Source organism: Anser anser, assembly GCF_964211835.1.
Source record: "Anser anser genome assembly, chromosome: 2".
Classification (NCBI taxonomy): domain Eukaryota; kingdom Metazoa; phylum Chordata; class Aves; order Anseriformes; family Anatidae; genus Anser; species Anser anser.
The window spans coordinates 113,038,181-113,045,393 of record NC_139721.1 but is presented as its reverse complement, the minus strand read 5'-3'; positions in this window follow the sequence as shown (position 1 = coordinate 113,045,393).

Genomic DNA, 7,213 nt, shown 5'->3' with positions numbered 1-7,213 from the left:
ACTAGAAATCTGTGAATAAATACAGATGGCCAGAATTCCAAATGAGTTTTTACATACCTTGTCTACTTATTCTTGCTGGTTCAGGCGTGAATCTCTCATCGATTATGGTATCTTCATCTGCATAATCGTGGTGATAGTTTACCGGAGTCTCCTCCTGGTTTGCAGATTCATTTCTGTCTACACACTCCTCCTCACGCTTATTGAAATACTTCTGCAGCCACGCCGGTACAATATATTTCACCGTTTCTGTCATTCTGCTAATTATTCCCTGCTTGAAAGAAAAAACACTTGTTTAATTACAGAAACACAGTCAACAGCATATGCTGGGATACCACCTTCCACGGACCTTGAAGACAGATATTATACAGCAAATATTCACAAGACGACGACGAGGTTGATCCCTGGCATAGGATCGCTACACTTCTGGTAAACCTTAAATTCACCTAAGATTGATTTACAACTACCTATCACTTTCTGCACTTCCAAGTGACCTTGGCAAAGTTCAAAGTTTTGAAACCTCTGCCAAAATTCACCAGCAGGTCGTCAATCTGCAAGGCTATCAGGAAACTCTACGCCTGAACAGCTCCTGACCTACAGACTTGTTCCAGGACTCTTCCTCTTCGCACCCTCACGTGAAAACCAACTAAACCAGAAGTTCAGCAACTATCTACTGCGACAGTCAGGACCATACTACCCATTAAAATCAGTGAATCTAAATATTTTCAATTTTAGTAATGCTGAATTGCAGTGACTATACGCACAAAAAACAGTTCTGCTCTCAACAGTCAGGCTAACCCAGAAGATGTCCTGGAAGAAACACAGCTACAGCTATAGCACCAGCACCTCCTCTTGCAAGAGCCTTCTAAAGCTGTTGCCGTATTTTGTAGAAGACTGACTCTGCAGCATACATCGGGTACGATCGGAGAATTCCCACCTGACCGAAATCCCCAGGAACTACGGTTAAATAATATCCAGAAAACTGACAATCATGAGCTAGGCATCCTGCTAATCATCCCTCCTGCAGGTAGGGGGAAAAAAAAAGTAAAATAGATCCAGGACTAGTTCCCAGGAACTTCAAAGCTGCTAACTATACTGTCTACAGTGCCCAGGCACCTTCAGAGCTTAATGGTAAGAGACAGAGGGTTTGGTGGGCTGTAATTATGATCACAAGCACACAAAACACATCTATTTAAGTATTTCTAAGAATCGACTTATCGACTAAAGTTGTAGGGGGAAGGATGAGAAAAACAGCGGGGTAGGGATCAGAACCAGAGGTATAACCTCACAAAATCGCATCGGTCGCTTTCGTGCCTCCCCAACTGCATCACTGAGAGACAATTAACATTAAGCCACAGAACCTTCTGCAGAGTGGACATGATATTGAAAATAAACTGAAATTAATTGACAAATGCTCTAAGCAAGCTATCTGCTCAAAGCTCGTCCTTTTACGTTATGAACATTTGCACGATTCGTCTGGTTACAAAGCTAACTGCTATAATAAATGCACACATGTAACATCTATCAGTTTGTCTATTTATCAAATCATTAAAATTCTTCCCCGATAAGTTACTGTTAATTTGATCTGCGCTGGATGTGCAGCAGCCATTCTCTGTGCAGAATCCCCCAGATATCCCCACGCACGTGTTTGCTCTGGCACACTCTTTAAATAAACCTACTGGAAAACACGCAGAGATAACAGACAATGGAAAAGCTAGAAAACCATCTCCACTGATTATTTTTAATCCACGTGTAAGGTTTATCAGTTAGCTACACGGTGTCGGCACACGCAAGCTATGGCACTTTCAACATTAATGCACTGTTCAAGCCAGAGGTTTCAACGGTTGCTCTGTAAGCGTGGGGAATGTTTGCATTGCCCTTCCAGGCCAGCTTTAGATGGACAAGATTGATTGTCAATATATGGTATAAGGGACTTGGCATTTCTGCAAGTGATAAAAACCTAATTGAGCAGCTATCCACGCGTAGCGCTCCCTTGGTTTTGCATATGATAATCAATCCCCTTAGCTACGTTGCTCATTTAATAGCGGAGAGGTTTTGGCTGAACAAACGTGTGCAGAGGGCATCTCCAGAGCATCTCTCTGGGCGTCCTGACATTTCTTAGCAAAGAGCTGCTGGGAGGGATCTCGGCGCGTCCCCCCTCCAGCACGGGGATTTTCACAGCCCGAATTGACGGACCGCTTTCACCGTCAGCCTACTGTACCTTGCAGCACAAACGAGAAGCAAAGCCTGGCAGGTAACGTTCAGAGAATTGATGATGGGCTGAGGAGGGGTGCAGGGAGCGGGGAAAGCCCTGGGGGTGGCACTGGGGGTCCTGAGGGCAGCGGGCTGGGGGTGAAGGGGAGGGGGAGGAGGGGGGTAATGGGCTGGGTAGAGGGGTAAGGGGGTAAGTAAGGGGCTGAGGGGGTAACTGAGGGGGTTAGTAAGGGGCTGAGGGGGTAACTGAGGGGGTTAGTAAGGGGCTGAGGGGGTAACTAAGGGGGTAACTAAACGGTTGAGGGGGTAACTAAGGGGGTAACTAAGCGGTCGAGGGGGTAACTAAGGGGGTAAGGAGGTGGGTAGGGGGTAACTAAGGGGATAAAGGGGCGGGTAAGGTAAGGGGGTAAGTAAGGGGGTAACTGGTGGGCTGAGGGGGAAGGGCCCGCTGTGGGGGGGCCGCTCCTCACCCGCTTGCTCCTGGCACAGGGGGGCTTCGCGGCGCCCAAACGGTGGCGCCGCCTCTTCACCTTGCCGCCGGCCGCTCCTCCTCCTCCTCCTCCTCCTCCTCCTCCTCCTCCTGCTCCTCCTCCTCCTGATCGGGCTCCTGGGCTGCCGCCCGGCGCCCCGCCGCCACCGGCCCTGCCACCGCCGGCCATGCCGCTGCCGGTCGCGCCGCTACCGGTCGCGCCGCCCGAGGCCATACCGCCCCCCCCCCGCGTTCGGTGCCGTCACGGGGCCCCCCCGCCCCCCGCCGCCACGCGCCGCGGGGCCTGCCCTGCCCCTCGTGGGAATAAAAATGTTGTTTTTGCAGAGTTACGTTGTTTAAAGGTAAGGAATGGGGTATTGAGGTGTGCTTGCAGCGATAAGAACGCTTAGCAGGCGACCTTGTAAAACGCAGACAACCAGACTCCGTAGAACAATTCGGGGAAAATCACGGTGTTGAGTCAAGTCAGGTAAGTGAAGAAACATCACCGCTTCAACCAGTAAAAAAGTCAAATTTGAAATTTAACAGGCCGGCAACTGAAGGCCATGCATTGTCTGGGAAGCATCAGACAGATTGTGAGCCTGGATCGCCCCCTCAGTGGGGAAACAGGGGAGGGTCCCGTCATCAAAAAGTATATAAACTGGGTTTTGGAACCAGCAGGGGCGCTCCTGCTCGTGGGACGCCCGCCACTGCGATCGCGAATAAATTCCTGCTTCGCTGAGCTCCTCGCCTGAGCCCAAGTTCTTGGCTACGGAGTGTTTCTCACAATTTGGGGCTCGTCCGGGAGCCAGTCGCCTACTGGGGAGCCCCACCGCCGCAGCAGCAGGAAGGCATGCCCCGCTGATTTCAGCGGTCCTGTGCATCGACGGCGGCGGTTCTGCGGAGAGCTGACAGAGGGCCCGAGACTGATGAAAGAGGCAGGATCCGTGAAGGAGTGGGGAAGGGAAGAAGGCAGGCACTCCGGCTTTGAGAATCGATCCGGTAACTCTGTGCACAGACCAAGGTAAGAAATAGGAAGTATTGCCTTGGGGGTCGGGTGAGACTCTGTGTGCCGTGTGATTGAGACGTACTTTTGTACGGAGCGAGTGTGGAGTCCTGATCCGCGGTTCCGCAGCTCCGCGAGGGGCGCGGCCGGAGACGGACGAAGCGTGAGCTAAGGGAGAGAAAGGAAGAGTCTCGGGAAATGCGGTGTATGGTAAGCCCTTGCACGGGGAAGTGCTTGGCAATACACCAGGGAAATTTGGTGTGCGGTAGTCCTCGCACGGACGGGACGCCCGCCACTGCGATCGCGAATAAATTCCTGCTTCGCTGAGCTCCTCGCCTGAGCCCAAGTTCTTGGCTACGGAGTGTTTCTCACACCCTCCCCCTCCCTCCCTCGCGCGCCCCCTCCCCTCACGGGAACGCGCGCCCCCCCCTCCCGCTGCCGCTCCCGTTCCTCGCCCCGCCCCGGTCCCGTCCCGGTCCCGCCGCCCTCCCGCTCCCGCCCTCAGGACCCGGCCGCCATAATGAACCCCGGCCCGGCCACCGTAAGCACGGGGCTAGGAGTCACCTCCAGAGCCTCCCCGCGCCGTGGCGCCGACCGCCGGTGTGCCGCAGCACCGCGCCGGGCGTGGGACGGCGCCCCGAGCCCACAGTGCTCGTCAGAAAAGCCCCGCACCGACAACCGATACCCCCGCACCGACAACCAACAGCCCCCACGCCGACAACCAACGCACAAGCAGAGTTTTAGGCCGGATTCGTGGCCCCGTTGGTCCGGGAAGCGGTCGTCACGCTAAATTCTACCTTACGGCAGGGGAACGATGGGCATCGTGACAGATCGCCGCCCCAGAAAATAAACACAGAAATAAATAATAAAAACGATAACGGGACGTGAATCGTGCCCTTAATAACAGACATTGGGCAGTGAAATCACCGACTTCTGCAACAATCCGTGCTCAGGGAACTGACTAAAACCCCTCCTGCATTGGCCATGTAATAGCTAGGCAAACATCACATAATGCTTCCCTCCCTCACGTACACCAAAGCTATTAAGGCAACCATAGTAGTGTGATAACGTGATTTTTCTCCTCCAGATCAGCGTCAAAGGCAGCTACGCTAGGTTTGCTCATAAGTTCAAACGCTGCTTTATTTATTTATTTAAATGCCATTTTTCTTATTTAGAAGGATTTCCGTAGGGTGACAGGCCTTTAATGACACTCACGACTCAGAAACATTTGCCGATGCAGTCAAACGGTGTCTATTAACGCGAGGCACTGAAGTTAATTGGTATTAAAAATGAGCCAAAACGAAAGGCAAGTATCTGCGTGTCCAGCAGAATGACAGCGATCATCACCATTTGATCAACCTTCCCTGTGAGTTCTATCTGCAAGTTACTTTGAGGTAGCGCTAGAAAGAAGCGGTTGGTCCAGAGCATCCCTGCAAAAAGAAACGTCCACGGCTTAAGTACCATCTACTCTTTTGGTATCCTTTTAAGTACTTTTTACCCGTTTCGGACTCCTGCCTTTTCCCGGCTCACTGATGACAGCATTAGTAGCCCCTCAAGCTACTGTCCTACAGCCTTTCCCATCAGTGAAGAGATAGGAAAAACCCCACTACTTCTTGGAAGAGAAAACCAGCAGGTTTTTGAATAAAAGCACTCTCTGTTGCAGCTAGGTACAACGAAAAGAGTTTATGAAATCATTACGGGACATTCTTGTAGAAAACTTCCTCAAGCTTGGAAGAAAAAAAAACATTTCAGCTAAGTAAAACAGAAAATAACTGGAAGAAGTGAAGTATGGCGGTGTTGGAAAAGTTGCTTCAAAGACTTGTTTAATTAAAAAGAAGGAAGAAAGCAAGTCCCTACTGCAATCCCATCTTTGTCAAACTGATGGCGGGCACCAGTACGATGTGTTCAGCTAACACAGGCTGGAAGTTGTAACTGCAGCTGTGAAGTTTACCCAGTAAAAAGACTCCGCAAAGCATTCTAGCAGTTCCGATGCAATCACTGCTTCCTGAATTTGTGACTCACGGTTAACACGGCAGTACAGGAAGAAGTCTGGCATTCACTGTGCTCTTACGGTAAAGAATCTGCCCTGCGCACACCATCCCAAGCCAGGTATGCGCTCCTAACAGGAAAGGACGATAGGCTGATAAGTCTCAGCAGAGGGAAAAAGACATCAGAGAACTACTTTATAACAGCAGCACGCGGGCTGCAACCAACGTTCTCTTCCTCTCATCATTTTCATTTCTGTGGACTCCAAGAGAATACACTCCCAACATTTTTCAGCTCTGGAGAACAAACAGCCCAACCAATCTCATTCACTGAACTACAAAACTGGTATTTTCGCTATCTAGTCCGGAAAAGGAGGCGCACGTCTCTAACGTACAGTGTAGAGACCTTGTTAATAGGCAAAGTCTGCATAAAATAGGTGGCCACAGCCTGATTTTCTGACGTTCAGGGCCTTGGGTCACACACCACCACAGTATCAGACTTAATGAAGTCACCAATCTATGTGGGCCCCTCGTTACACAGGTCACCTGTTATGGACCAACCTCTCAAAGGCCAAAAAACAGCACTGATACTGCCGGGCCAACACATATCTGTAGCATCCCATTTCTGGGTGACAACACAATGAATGTTTCCACAAAGTACTCGATGCAACCTAACTACTGTGTTTGGTGATGCAAAGCAAGCCGTGTCAAAGCAGCGTAGCACCCAGGCACATTCCTGGAAGATGTTTTGCTGCTCACGTTGAAGAAAATAGATAAAAAAATCCTGTGCAGTTTGCGCTTCTGAGCTCAAGTACCACAGCTATGCACTACAATTGAAGTGGCATCAAACCTTGTAAGGTTTTGAAGCTTCAGCACTGCCATCCAAATTCAAGGAGGCTGCATCTATTATCTTGAATTTGCCCCAGCTCAGTCCCCTGAAACAATTCCATAGACACGTACAAGCAACCCTTTTCCCACCCAGATTCTTTGCTTCATCTATTCCACCTCTACCTTGCGTCATATTCTTATTAATCTGCCCCTCAAAAGACTCCCTGGCTCACACAAAGAAGCAACCCAACAAATCCCTGTTCCCAGCCACGTTGCTTTCATGCTTTGGGAAGAGTTAACTGCAACAGCTCTAACTGTGATGCCACCTCACCCCCTCCACCTATGTGAGGTTCTTTGCCTTCTGTCTCCTCCTACGTGTACACCTGCACTAGAACCAGGAAGAATGTGCTTCCTACAATACTCCAAGAGCCTCTTCTGTTTCAGGATGTCATCATTTCAATTCAGGACTGAAAGTATTCCTCGCAAAAACCCAACAGCTAATAGCTAACAGAAGCAGTTGCTGGTGATCAGCTACAAGTAACCTGGAAGTACTGAGGAGTCACAAAAGAGAATTTGCATTACATTTAAGAACAGCATGCAGCTTAGGACCACTGCTTTCACTGACTACACTAAGCCATAAAAAAGAATTGGATTCTTACCTGCCATCACAGCAATTATGGTTTATGTTGCCCCCAACATATGTATATAATGTTGCCC